This window comes from Lactuca saligna, chromosome 7 (assembly GCF_052625555.1).
Source record: "Lactuca saligna cultivar CGN05327 chromosome 7, ASM5262555v1, whole genome shotgun sequence".
Classification (NCBI taxonomy): Eukaryota; Viridiplantae; Streptophyta; class Magnoliopsida; order Asterales; family Asteraceae; genus Lactuca; species Lactuca saligna.
In genome coordinates this window covers 62,382,361-62,397,240 of record NC_136423.1, presented here as the reverse complement: position 1 = coordinate 62,397,240, position 14,880 = coordinate 62,382,361, and positions in this window count along the sequence as shown.

Below are 14,880 nucleotides of genomic sequence, written 5' to 3'. Positions count from 1 at the left end.
CTAAAGCATCTAACTTAAGGGACCTATCCTAAGGATCATCATCAGGAAGACAATACTGTTTAGGGGATTCCTCAACAATATATGCTTGTAAGGCAACCATGAGGGGGATGAAATACACCAGGGACCATTCTAGACACCTCTCCCGTAAGTAGTTCAATCAGTAGAATGAATTTGAATCACTAATAAATCTTGTTTATAGGTTCATAATAATGATAATTAACATAAACATTAGTTATACTTGAATTAGGGTAAGCGTAACTCACTTACAAGGGGGTTTAGCTAGGAGTCAGACTTTGTAGGGGAATAACTTCTAAGCCGAAAGCTCTTCTTCTCCGAGCCTTTTGGCGCTTCGGGCTTCGCCTCTAACAATTAGGAACTACTAGGGATGCGGAGGGGCTTGGGGGATTTGAGAGAGAAAGAATGGTTTTGGTGTGAGGAAATAAGGTGGTATACGCCTCTATTTATAGGCTGGGATCTCGAAGTACACAGGGAGTAAATACGAAGTATGCTGGGCGTACCAGCAACACGTATCGAGATCGTATGCGAAGCTGTGGGGAGGAAGGTGGGGTTAGGATTTAGCCACGTGTCACTTCCGAAGTTTATTAAGAAAATTAATTATTTTCTGAAATCTGCAACTTTCGCACACGAGCTCTGATTTTGACGTTTTTTATATCTACGCATAGGTAGCGTCGTGATCTACAACTTTCATTTAGACTTCGTCGACTAATTTTGACTTTGTTTTTAAAGTTATATTTTAACGGACTAAGATAGTTAAAGTCCATTAAAAAAATCAAAACTTTGTCATCCGATGTTTGTTTTCATCTGTCTTTATATCGTTGAGCTCCTATTAATGAGATAATCTATTCTCGTTTAGGGTGTGTCGGCTAAAAATTGATCGATCTAAATTCGATTTCCAGGCTGCATACTGTTATGCTAAAATCTTAGAATAATCATAACTTTCTCTAACGAAGTCATATTTGGACCTTTTTTATGCATGTTCTCAATTTAACGTATACTATAACTTTCGTTTATATTGCTAATGCTAAAAATTATTTTATCACAAACTCATTTTTTTACGATACACAGCATCGTGTCGGTTTTGTCGTAAAACTTCGACGGGTCAAAACTTATTCGTTATAAGTCGGATTTCAACATTCCTTATATCCCCGAAATCCATGTTACGATTACTTCAACTTTCTTTAAAGATATTGGGTCAAATATTCATTATAATTTTGATGCATATTTTTGTTATTATTTTATTCCATCGTTATAAACACGTATATTGCACATAAATCACATAATACTAAAAATAATTCATCTTCATTATTTCAACATAGGATACAATTATTGACCCTAACTATTATATAATAATAATGATGCTTAGCCTGAAACACATGCGTTACATCCTACCTATGTGAAATGATGACAACTGTATTAAAATATTCTTAATTTTTATCAAAATATGACACTTGTCATCATTTTACATGGGTAGGAAGATAAGTGTTGAGACATATAAACCCAAATTTTACATGCAGAAATGATAAACACACAATCGATGCAATATGAATTGGGGGGGGGGGGGGGGGGGGGTTAAGAGATATATTCGATCATGATGATGAGTTACTAAAAAGGGATCTAGATCTATTCTACATAAATAACTCCAATCACTATTCTCTATGACTACATCTCTCAATCACACTCTACAAATTATATGACATTCATTATATATAGAAGTATATGTACAAGTTTCTCTCTCTAGTCACAAGGCATAAAACCCACATGTCTAAATGAGTCTTAAAAGTCTTCTCTTTCTCATCCTTTATGAAGAAATTTGCATCCAACATTCCCCCAGTTTTAAATGGATGAAGACAATCTAAACCAAGTCAGCTGCTCACGAATAAGAAGTCCATCTGTGACATAATAATAAGAAGCAATGATGAAAAAAAAATTCAAAAGCTCTAATCTTCTGTGGTCATTAAGCAATGATAGGCTCTAGGATATGTAACAATATAGAAAAGTCTCCAAAAGGAATAATCAACCCAAGCTATCAAAAATAATCCCAAAAATATGTCTTTGTAGTGAAAATCCATCAACAATACCCACTTTGGATCAAGCATTCCTAATCACTTGTATGCTTCTCAAATATTTGTAACAACTCCCTCTCAACATCACATCAGTCTTCAAAATAATCATGAGGAATAATCACTAAAGATATGAAGATCCAAAAAAACCATGTAACAAATCAAGATCAAGATTTTCAATCAAACTTGATCAAGTAGAGCCAAAATTGAGTAAATAATGTGCCCAATCAATCGCAAAAAATAGAAACCAATATGGACATCGAGACACCAAAAATACCCGACTTCAATAATTCTTTTTCAAACTTTAATAAAAATCACCATGTTAAAAAGTCATAATCTTCTTTCGAATGCCCATACCAAATTCTCCCCTTTTTATAATCAAAATATGATTATAAAACTTTCAAACGAGCATGAGAATTTGATAAAATTTAATGTATTAATGATATACTCTCCCTCGATAAGTGGAATATATGTGAAGCTTTAAATATGAAAAGGTCTAAAAATATAAAAAATTTAAAATTTTTGACTTTTCGGACCTCCTTTGACTTGAATCGGAATCCAATAAGTATTGTTCGCTTGAAATATGTTCACAAAAAAATCAAATCTAATCATCATCCCTTGAACTTTGTAAACCTTTACAATTATCGATCAAGATGGAAAATTTGTTGAAACCTTGAGGACCATAATTGTAACATTTGATCGTCTTCCCCAATATACTGTTGATATGAATGCAAACGACGGACAAACAAAATTGAGTTCCAATTGAGAATATTTTGTTTCGAGTACGAGTCCTTGGTTCCAACTGCGAGGTCTTCTTTCCAATTGCTAAACCGTCAATTAAAAGATTCTTTTGTAGCTTCACAAGATCGTTTCAGTTGTGAAATCGATCACTGATAAATACGGACAAAAACCGAGGCATTAGTAAACTTATAATTTGAGAGACCATCGTTGCTACACATCATTTCCATTACAAGACCCAATAATTCCATCATCGTAGATCAAGGCATCACATTTTTCATTCCTTTCATCTTAGTTCATCGTTCTGATTTATGAGGTTTTTATCAACAACTAATTCTTTCTAACAACTTCTCTCGCATTTTTTACACACTTACACTTGGAATTCTTGAGGTCTTAATTCAAACCAACTGGAACCAAGATTTCACATATTCTAGTTTGTGATTCTAATCTTCTACCCATGATTTCATAAAACTCTTCTTAAGCTTTGTTAATATTCCAAAACACATATTTGTGAAGATAATCATGGTTATAATTCTAATGAAATCTATTGCAATTAATGCAATATTAAAGGGTGGATCAGTGATTATAAACCATTGAAAATTGAAATGACACATTTTCTAAGGGAATATGATGATTATCAACAATCGTTATTGGCTGTAATTTTTCAGTTGGAAGAGATGATGAGCGGGCGTATTTTTACTGGACCATATTTTCATGATCATTAACATTAGAATTTATGTTGACGTATGAAGAGAGGGGAATTAACTGCATGAGATGAAAATTTTCTCTCTCATCGATTCAAATTCAAAAAGAATCGCTTGGTTTTCCAACACTATAAATACCCAAAATTTTCTTCAATTTTCTTTTTACGCTTATACAACATTCAAAGGCATTCCAAGTTATTCTCATCAATTCTTCCTTTCTATTACTTTTACTAATCAAGATTAAATGAGCTCCTTTGGTGATCATATTTCATTCATGGATCAAAAAACTTCATCTATTTCTCCTGTTGTCAAACCTAATCTAGACATGATTTCTAATTTATATTATTCGAAGTAGAACCCTACACTATAATTACCCAATATGTTCTTCAATTTTATCTTCACACTCATACAACATTCATGTAACATCCCGGAATAGCAAGAGTAGAGTTGAAGGACTAAAAGTGTAAGTTTTGGAGGGCAACTCGGCGAGTCCATGGATGGACTCGGCGAGTAGGGTCGCGACTTTGGTCGCGTGTCAAATGGCCTACTCGGCGAGTCCAAAGATGGACTCGGCGAGTAGGTGCTGGGTGGAGAAAACCCTAATTCTCGGGGTTGAGCTCTATATAAAGAACATTATGTTTCCTCCCCAGCCTCTTTGATTCCCCTTGAGCCCCAGAAACCCTAATTTCGTGGAGGAACACCATTGTTGGGCTAATTGGAGCTTCGAGAAGTGCTAGTTGAAGAAATCTTGAAAGAGGAAGGTCTTGGATCAAAGGGTTTTGCTTGGATTCGAGTTTCATTGCTGTTGGGGCATTCTTTGAAGGTAATATCTCGTTACTGAGCTGCTATTGTCTAGATTCTTCATTTTTGGGGTGGTTGAGATCACATCTTTTGGTGTTTTGGAGTCTAGAGGTTAGATCCGAGGTTGCTACCTCAGATCTGGAATGGAGGAGGGTTGGAATGCCTGAAAGTCCCTGTGATTGAGTATGTAGAGAAGCTATCTTGTCCCAAACTTTAGCCCTAATGTGTATAATGCCTAGATCTTCATGGATTCACGTAAAGTTTGCCACTTTACGTGATGGATGGGTTGTAGGAGGCTAGATCTATGTTTTGGATCAATTTCATGGCCTGGAATGCTTCTGTATGGATTCAGACCGGTGGTACTCAGCGAGTCACAAGGGTGGACTCGACGAGTTGCTTGAGTTGCTTGAAGATGAGCTGGAACTCGACGAGTTGGATGAACAACTCGGCGAGTAGGTTGAAGATATCCTTAGACTCGGCGAGTCTGTTCTTGGACTCAGCGAGTCTTGTCGAAGAGTCCCAATATTTTCTGGATGAGTCGAGAATCGGTGAGTCAAGGGATGACTCGGTGAGTTGGGTGCGAGTGGACTCAGAGTGGTTGGACTCGGCGAGTCTCGGGGTGACTCGGCGAGTCAGGTAGCGGATTGAGGAAAGTTCTGAGCTTGGGGACTCGGCGAGTCATCGGGTTGACTCGGCGAGTAGAGTCAGTCAGGGGTTGACTTTGACCTTATCCAAGGGTTGACCAGTTGTCTTCCAGGGGTATTTTGGTAAATAAGGGTATATATACTGAGTTAAGTGTTTTGGTGTTCAGTGAAGGAGTTCGTGTCGGAGTTCGGGGCAGCGGAATCTTATCCTTTCAGCCGGCAGTTTCGAGGTGAGTTATCCTCACTATATCAACAGGGTCTAAGGCACCAAGGCCGGACCTTTTATCGGATTGAGATCCGGGTATCTATTGTTATGTTATTGTTTTGATATGTTTGTATCATGGTAGAGAGGATGATGCTATGCTAGTGACCGGTTAGGTCGGTATCCTGTTAGAGTATGTTGTGTTATGTGATTTGCTAGATCGGTTTGCCTGAATATGAATTGTTATGTGATTGTATGTTTATGTGCACATGGTTGTTTGGACTGGAGTTGGGTTGAGGCGGGTCCTGCTTTGTGCTGTATGCCAAGATACCTAGGGCGGACCGGTTATTCCGAAGGCCCAGCGAGCGGACCGGATAGGCTGTAGGCCCCACGAGGGCGGACCAGACGTGTCGAGGCTCGGAGAGTGGACCAGGTCGATTGAAGGCCCGATGCGGGCGGACCAGTCATACTGTAGACTCAGAGAGTGGACCAGGTGAGTTGAAGGCCCAGTACAGGCGGACCAACCACACTGCAGACTTGAGGGACATGATTGGACACGGAGGTTGGACCAGGTGGACTGAAGGCCCTGCAAGGAGGACCAATCCCACAGTAGACCCGATATGCATGGCTGTTATGTGATTCGTTATGAGATAGAGTGATATGTGTATGGTATTCGAGGTTGGTATTTTGGGGGTATCTCACTAAGCTTTCGGGCTTACAGTTGTCGTTTAATGTTTTTCAGGTTCTTCAGGAGACTGTGGCAAGGCGAAGGCGTGATCGTACCGCTCCTCATGATTTTGTAGCAATGTGATTCTGGGAATACTCTAAATGATTTGTATTGAAAACCTTTTTGTAAACAATTTAATGAAATTGGGTTGTTTTTGAAAAATTTAAATTGGTTGGATTTTTCGGTCGTTACAAGTTGGTATCAGAGACTTGGTTTGAGCGAATTGGAGGAACACTTGTGTAACTCCAGTCTCAAATCGAGGAGGGTTTTCAAAAGAGAATTTAAAATGGTTTTCAAAATAAGTAAAGGAGGACGCGGAGGTACGATCAGCCGGAGCCAGTAAGTAACCCCCCAAGTACCATACATGATATTGTTTTATTGAGCTTTGATAGAACAACATGCTAGAGTTAGGATAGGGATCTTCAGGATTTCTTGATGTGTTGCCTGATTTATGATGCCTGCTAGCCTAGGGTTTTCTTGTGAGAGATTTCTAGTGTTCCTCTAGTTGTGAGGATAGAGCGTTGTTATGTATGTTTCGCTAGGGTGTTGGGGAAGTACTTCATACAAATATGGGTAGGTGTGGAAGGTAGTATGGGCCCGTACTACTGAAAGCACAGGACCCATACGCGTATCAGGGAAACCATGACCTCTAGGGTTGGTCTGAGAGTTGGTTCCTGGGATAGTGGGGAGTGTCTGAGATTTTTGGTGGTTTATTTTCAGTATGGAGATTTCAGGGCATGCTGGGAGTGGATCCGGGTCAGGATCAGGATCAGGAGAGGGAGTTCCGGGTGGGTCCGTACAGCCTGAGGTTGTCAGTCAAATGAGTACGCGCGAGTTGGATGCGAGGATTAGTGAGATCCTGCATGATGAGGTTGTTGCATTGTTTCGGGCTGAGCTGCCGTAGTTGTTTGGGTCGATCAAGACCGCCATGGTGGAGTATTTTGATGAAGGCTATGCGGCTCTCACGGAGACGGCTGCCGCAGCAGCTACAGTGGCTGTAGCAGCGGCAGGGGGAGGAGCTAGTAGAGGTTTTCAGTATCGGGACTTCGATAATACGAAGCCTCCCACCTTTGATGGAGTTCAGGATCCGATCGTTGCTATAAGATGGTTATCAGATGTGGAGGGATGTTTCTGCACGTGCTCATGCCCTGCTGATCAGAGGGTGAGGTGCGCTCTGAACCTGTTAAGGCTCGGGGCAAAGGATTGGTGGAGATTGACCACGGGGTCATACTCGGATGCGCATAGGGCTGCGATTTCATGGGATCAGTTCAGAGAGATGTTCAGTACTCGTTAGGTTCCGTAGGTCAAGAGGGAGAGGTTGGCTCAGGAGTTCCTCGAGCTGAAGCAGGATTCGGAGTCCGTGACGGAAATCACCAGGATGTTTACAGAGGGGGCGATGTTTTGCCCTGAGTTCGCTTCGGAGCAGGCTCAGATGTCCCGATATCTGAGTATGCTAAAGAGAGACATCAGACAGTTTGTGTCCGCGCAGAGGTGCGGGACCTTGCTGGAGTTGCAGGAGGCCGCCAGGCGGCGTGAGTTAGAGATTGAGTTGCAGATGCGTGAGCTGAGGCAAGCTCCGGTTCTGTCGCAGCCGGCGACGAAACGGTCTAAGACCGTTAATTCCAGGATGGAAGATCAGGGTAGCCACGTCTGTGGAAAGTGTGGAAGGGGTCATACCGGAGTTTGTCGGTCTGGTGGTACATGCCGCAAGTGCGGAAAGGAGGGACACTATGCGAGGGATTGTCGGCAGTCGGTGTCGGTTCGGGATTTGAGGATATGTTATCATTGTCATCATGTTGGACACTTGAGGGTCAACTGTCCACAGCTTGCTGCAGGACTGGTGCGGGCCCCAGCACCGGCCACGTTGAGGATCACAGGTGGAGGTCAGGGTGGAGCGGAGCCCCCAAGGGCTTAGGGTCGTGCTTTTCGGCTTGCTGTTGCGGGTATGTTTCTTTCCTGTTGTCTTGATTATTTATGATTATTGTGGAATATCGTTTATCTGCTAGTCTCGTTGGATGGTTATGGAATTGCGTTTCGGGTTTTCGTGTGGTATCCGTTGTTCCGTGAGGGTTGGGCGAGTTGTGTTCGAGATTTTGTTTTGGTATCCTTTGTTCCCCGAAGGATCGATATGGTTATGGATTAGTGCTTCGAGCTATCGTGGATTATCTCTGTGAGGATTAGTGGTGGCTGAGGCGTTGGGTTGAATGTCGGGTAGCCGCTGCAGTCTGAAGAATGAGTAATTGAAGATTGGGTTCCTTTCGAGCGGGTTGTTCAGTGTGGAAATATAATTTTTATGAAAGTTGTTAGCGCTGGTGAGAAACAATTTGCGTGTAAGTGTTGGTTTTCTGCAAGGTTGTTTTGGGAGATCGGTGACGGCGACCGGTGGGTAATTATCAGTGTCTTAAGTGGGGGAGAATTGGAAATTCTCCGGATGGTCGTTAGGCTTGAGAGGTTGTTTAGCTGCTTGGGGAATTCAGTGGTATTTCTATTAGCCGAGAGCAGGCTCGTATGGATGAGTAACAGGCGTGCGGGGGGAAATACAGACCTAGAGCATTCAATTGTGGAAGACCTGGGAGCAGGCCAGGATTGAGTAGGTATGATGGAGATAGAGTTCGGAACCCCTAGAGGGCTAGAATGGTATGCACGGGAGGACTTCCCGAAGAGATAGCTTGGAATGATGAATGCTAGCTGAGTGGTCCGGATAGACTGAAGGCCGGTAGGCGTACCAGTCAGGCCGAAGGCTCGGAGAACGGTCCAGCCAGACTGAAGGCACTGAGAGCGGTCCATATTGGCTGAAGGTTCTGAGAGTGGTCCAGATTGGCTGAAGGCCTGGTGAGGCAGTCCAGTCATGCTGAAGACTCTGCGAGTATTGTTGGATCAGTTCAAGGTTATGTATTGTGTATGTTGCAGTGTGATTGCATTGGAAGGTCTGGCCCCAGGTAGTGATCTTGATCAGTAAAGATAGTGCATGGGCTTGAGAGTCCCTGCGATGAGAGTCAGAGTAGTTGTGTTGAGTGGATATCGGGTGCGCTTTAAAGAGGTAGTGTAGCGTGGGTGAGCACCATAGTACTTGTCGTGGTGACAAGGCGGTCGAGTGGTTTCCTTAGTAAGGAAAGAGGGAGGAATGAAATTCCGTAAGGGAGTGCCGATTCACGGAAGTGAAAGCGGCAGTGCAGAGTTATGATCGGAGTGGTCCGACGGTGGTCATTGAGTAGCGTGTGCGGGGGCGGTTTGGGATGACATCATGAGGGCATGCCTGCCGGGGTTGCAGAAGGGATTTCGGAGGCTGTAAAGTCAGGCTCATAAGGGATGCAAATATTGTGTTTGGGGTTCCTTGTTTGATTTCGGGAAAGGATTTGTGTATCAGTGGTTCATCCTGAGGGATGTTTTGAGGATCGTCAGAGTAATGGATTTCCTGACCCGAGGGTGCTAAAGCTAGTTCAGCATGTGCATGCGATTGCAAGAAGAGAACTCGCGGGAGTTGCTCTGAAGAGTGTGTCTTTCTGTCAGCCTGGAATGGATAGAGTTGGACTTGGATCGGGAACCGGGTGGTGTAAAGTTAATTATAGCTCATATGGGTCGAGTAATGGTTATGATTGGGAGTAGTAAGGGATTATGGGTAATTCTCGGTTGTTAAGTGCAGTTATCAGAGGGTACAGCCGATGCCCGGTTTAAGATGGTGGTCAGAACACCGTATGGAAAGAGAAAGTGAGTTTGAGATTCGTTGAGTATGCCTTGAGGGACCTGGTCCAGTTAAGGTCAGGTGGTGCGTCGTGGAAAGTATTTTGAAGTTGAGTTGCCAAAGGCTTCGAGGACGAAGCCTAATTTAAGTGGGGGAGAATTATAACATCCCAGAATAGCAAGAGTAGAGTTGAAGGACTAAAAGTGTAAGTTTTGGAGGGCAACTCGGCGAGTCCATGGATGGACTCGGCGATTAGGGTCGCGACTTTGGTCGCGTGTCAAATGGCCTACTCGGCGAGTCCAAAGATGGACTTGGCGAGTAGGTGCTGGGTGGAGAAAACCCTAATTCTCGGGGTTGAGCTCTATATAAAGAACATTATGTTTCCTCCCCAGCCTCTTTGATTCCCTTTGAGCCCCAGAAACCCTAATTTCGTGGAGGAACACCATTGTTGGGCTAATTGGAGCTTCGAGAAGTGCTAGTTGAAGAAATCTTGAAAGAGGAAGGTCTTGGATCAAAGGGTTTTGCTTGGATTCAAGTTTCATTGCTGTTGGGGCATTCTTTGAAGGTAATATCTCGTTCTTGAGCTGCTATTGTCTAGATTCTTCATTTTTGGGGGGTGTTGAGATCACATCTTTTGGTGTTTTGGAGTCTAGAGGTTAGATCTGAGGTTGCTACCTCAGATCTGGAATGGAGGAGGGTTGGAATGCCTGAAAGTCCCTGTGATTGAGTATGTAGAGAATCTATCTTGTCCCAAACTTTAGCCCTAATGTGTATAATTCCTAGATCTTCATGGATTCACGTAAAGTTTGCCACTTTACGTTATGGATGGGTTGTAGGAGGCTAGATCTATGTTTTGGATCAATTGCATGGCCTGGGATGCTTCTGTATGGATTCAGACCGGTGGTACTCGGCGAGTCACAAGGGTGGACTCGACGAGTTGCTTGAAGATGAGCTGGAACTCGACGAGTTGGATGAACAACTCGGCGAGTAGGTTGAAGATAGCCTTAGACTCGGCGAGTCTGTTCTTGGACTCGGAGAGTCTTGTCGAAGAGTCCCAATATTTTCTGGATGAGTCGAGAATCGGTGAGTCAAGGGATGACTCGGTGAGTTGGGTGCGAGTGGACTCAGAGTGGTTGGACTCGGCGAGTCAGGTAGCGGATTGAGGTAAGTTCTGAGCTTGGGGACTCGGCGAGTCATCGGGTTGACTCGGCGAGTAGAGTCAGTCAGGGGTTGACTTTGACCTTGTCCAAGGGTTGACCAGTTGTCTTCCAGGGGTATTTTGGTAAATAAGGGTATATATACTGAGTTAAGTGTTTTGGTGTTCAGTGAAGGAGTTCGTGTCGGAGTTCGGGGCAGCGGAATCTTATCCTTTCAGCCGGCAGTTTCGAGGTGAGTTATCCTCACTATATCAACAGGGTCTAAGGTACCAAGGTTGGCCCTTTTATCGGATTGAGATCCGGGTATCTATTGTTATGTTATTGTTTTGATATGTTTGTATCCTGGTAGAGAGGATGATGCTATGCTAGTGACCGGTTAGGTCGGTATCCTGTTAGAGTATGTTGTGTTATGTGATTTGCTAGATCGGTTTGCCTGAATATGAATTGTTATGTGATTGTATGTTTATGTGCACATGGTTGTTTGGACTGGAGTTGGGTTGAGGCGGGTCCTGCTTTGTGCTGTAGGCCAAGATACCCAGGGCGGACCGGTTATTCCGAAGGCCCAGCGAGCGGACCGGATAGGATGTAGGCCCCACGAGGGCGGACCAGACGTACCGAGGCTCGGAGAGTGGACCAGGCCGACTGAAGGCCCGATGCGGGCGGACCAGTCATACTGTAGACTCAGAGAGTGGACCAGGTGAGTTGAAGGCCCAGTACGGGCGGACCAACCACACTGCAGACTCGAGGGACATGATTGGACACGGAGTTTGGACCTGGTGGACTGAAGGCCCTGCAAGGCGGACCAGTCCCACAGTAGACCCGATATACATGGCTGTTATGTGATTCGTTATGAGATAGAGTGATATGTGTATGGTATTCGAGGTTGGTATTTTGGGGGTATCTCACTAAGCTTCCGGGCTTACAGTTGTGGTTTAATGTTTTCAGGTTCTTCAGGAGACTGTCGCAAGGCGAAGGCATGATCGTACTGCTCCTCATGATTTTGTAGCAATGTGATTCTGGGAATACTCTAAATGATTTGTATTGAAAACCTTTTTGTAAACAATTTAATGAAATCGGGTTGTTTTTGAAAAATTTAAATTGGTTGGATTTTTCGGTCGTTACAATTCAAATGCGTTCTATAACATTTGCAATTTGGTATGTTTCCTTTTAACTCCTTTAATACAAATTGTTAACATTTTGGTCCCTAGCTAGTATGCGGGGCGTACTCTATGAGTACTGTTAGTATATTAGCCTATTAGTTGATCACGGGTTCCACCCATGTATGCGGGGCATACGTGGAGTACGCATGTTGTACGTGGTGCAGGGGTAAACCCTAATTTTTAGGGTTTGAACCCTATTTAAACAACTTATAGGACCTCTTGGACATTTATTGATCAACTTCCATCACCTTATGCCCTAATATCAAAACCCTAAGTCTATTTGGTGAGATTTAAGCTTGAAAATGTGTTTGTTGGTGTTTTGTGGAGAAAAAGAAGAAGAGGAACACTTGAAGGATGCTTAGGAATAGCTTGAGCTTGTAGATCCATAGTTATCTTTACCTTAGTAAGCATTTTAAGGTAAAAAGCTCTCACCTTGATGGTCATTTGTGCTAGATCCATTTTATGGTGTTGTTTATGAATTTTTGAGTCTTTTGAGTTAAAGTTGAGCTTTTGATCTACTCCAGAAGCCATGGATGTTAGATCTTAGCTCCATTGAGGTTCCTTGTTCATAAAAATGAAAAAATTATGGAGGATATTGTTCCATGCAAGTATTAAGAGCCTTATTAAGCTTCTTTTTGAGTGTTGGGTCCCATTAAGTCATGCATGGGTGTAAAGTTGCCAACTTTATGTATTAAGCCACCCTTTAGGACTAGATCTAAGAGTTTTGCAAGAGCTCTTAACTGATTAAGTGCTTAATGGATTGGTTTAGTAGTCTGGGGAGTGCTTTGGGCGTACCTAGCTCGTACGCTTAGCATATTGGCCCCAGAAAGAGTACGCTAAGCGTACGAGCTAAGTACGCCCCACGTACTAATCATATGGACTCTTGGCCTTGATTTCATGGATTTGGGCCATGCTTTGGACTTTTAAGGTTGGGCCTTGTTGGGATATTGAAATTATGATTTGGGCTTTTGCTATTGTATTGGGCTCTCTTGGATTTAGGCCCGTGATGGGTTTTGGGCCCAATTTGGATGATTGGGCCATATTGGGCTTCGGGTTTCCATTTAGGAAATTAGGCCTTTTGAGTAGTTAGGTAGAGCTTTCGATTTGGGCGAAGTAAGGAAAAAGGGTAAAATGGTCTTTTACCCTAAATATGGGTAAAGTAGCTTAGATTCTTGATTATGGGTTGAGATCCAATTATTAATTGGATATTATTTTGATGATGTTAGCACGGAGATTTTTTTGGACCAGTAGACTGAGATTCATTTGAGTGTTTCAGTAGCTAGATGTGTGTTTCCTCATCGTGTTTAGCGGGTCGAAGGCACTAATGCCGACCCATGGATTGATATGTTAGGATGCTAGTTATCTGCATGACTCTTTTATGTGTCATCTGTTTATATGTTTACTGGGTAGGGACCAATGACTATCCTGTATGCTATTTATCTTTGTGATTATTGCATGTTTTTGTATGATTATGTGTGATATGTTTATATGTATATCAGGCGGGGCCTAATGACCGATAAATTTGTTTACCAAGTGGGCTCGATGTCGGGCGGGGCCCATTATATGTTTTATATGTGTGGGATGTGGTATTTTGGTGATCTCACTAAGCTTTGTGCTTGCACTTTTCAATTTACGTTTTTAGGCACCTCTTGCTCAAAGGGGAAGAGCCCGTGATGATTGCAATTCACACACCACCTCATTCCCCATTTTATATTACTCTGATGTATTGGGATGTTATTCATACACTTTGATTCACTATGATTTCTATGATGATGTTTTGGATAATAGTTGTCTTAATTTAAAAACAAAAGTTTTTAGTCTTAATTTTTGGGACGTTACACATTCCAAGTTATTTCCATCAGTTCTTCGTTTCTCTTAGTTCTACTAGTCAAGATCAAATGGATTCTTCTAGTGATCATATTTCATTCATGGATCAAACATATTCATATATTTCTCTTGTTGGGAAACCTAATCAGAACATGATTGCTAATTTAGATTATTTAAAGTATAACCCTACCATTCAAACCTTGATTGAGTGTTTGAAATACTCAATTTCGAAGAAAGAACTGATACATTTCAATCTATTCCTCTATCTAATTTGAATACGGCTTATTCCAATGCTAATTAAAACAAGAAATCAGAGGTGATTAGTTTTGATGTTCAAGGACATTATACGACGATTACAAAGACTAACTTCTACAAGTTATTAGGATTAACCCCTAATGCTAATTCCATCCACGCTGATTTGGTCCCTGTTATAAGTATTGATAGGGCTTATCATCAAATGGGGTACTGGTTCTGATAGTTTTTCATGATTGCCTCATGTATGGAATGCTCTTTTCACCAATTTGTTCAAGTGTTTCACTGAGAGGGCTACTTGTGCGAGCAATCTCTTTCACACTTTGCTCTGTGGATTATTTTCTGGTGAAAAGGTGGATTTTGGGCATATTTTATGGGCTCAATTTGTGCAAAGTCTGGTGTCTAAGTCCAAGGATACTAAAATCTCATGTACATGATTTTGGTCCATCATAGTGAAGTAAGCTCTAAATCACTACAAAATTCCACAAGTGGTGGATGCTGTCATGATTGATATTAAGAAGATGAATACATCCATGTTCGTTATTTCGGATAGCAGGAATTTTCACTTTGTTGGCTCCATTCCTGAAGTAATTTTGGAACGAGTTTCAATATACAGCGAGATTATTCAGATCTACAGGAAAATTCCTAAACTCGGGGAAAGAGTGATTGCACCTACTCTTCAAGTGGTCCTTGATGCTGGTGATGCTCCAAAAAGGGTTGGTGTAAAAAGGAAGGAAAGGAGATTGTTGAGGTTCAACCTGAAAAATCTAAAACTCCAAATAAAAAACAATCAAAGAAAGCAAAATCTACTGTTGTCACCGAGGAGCTGGATGAAGATACTATTAGTGATGTTCTTTTCAATGATGATATTCAGACTAGTGATACTACTGCGAATGAGTCTGACA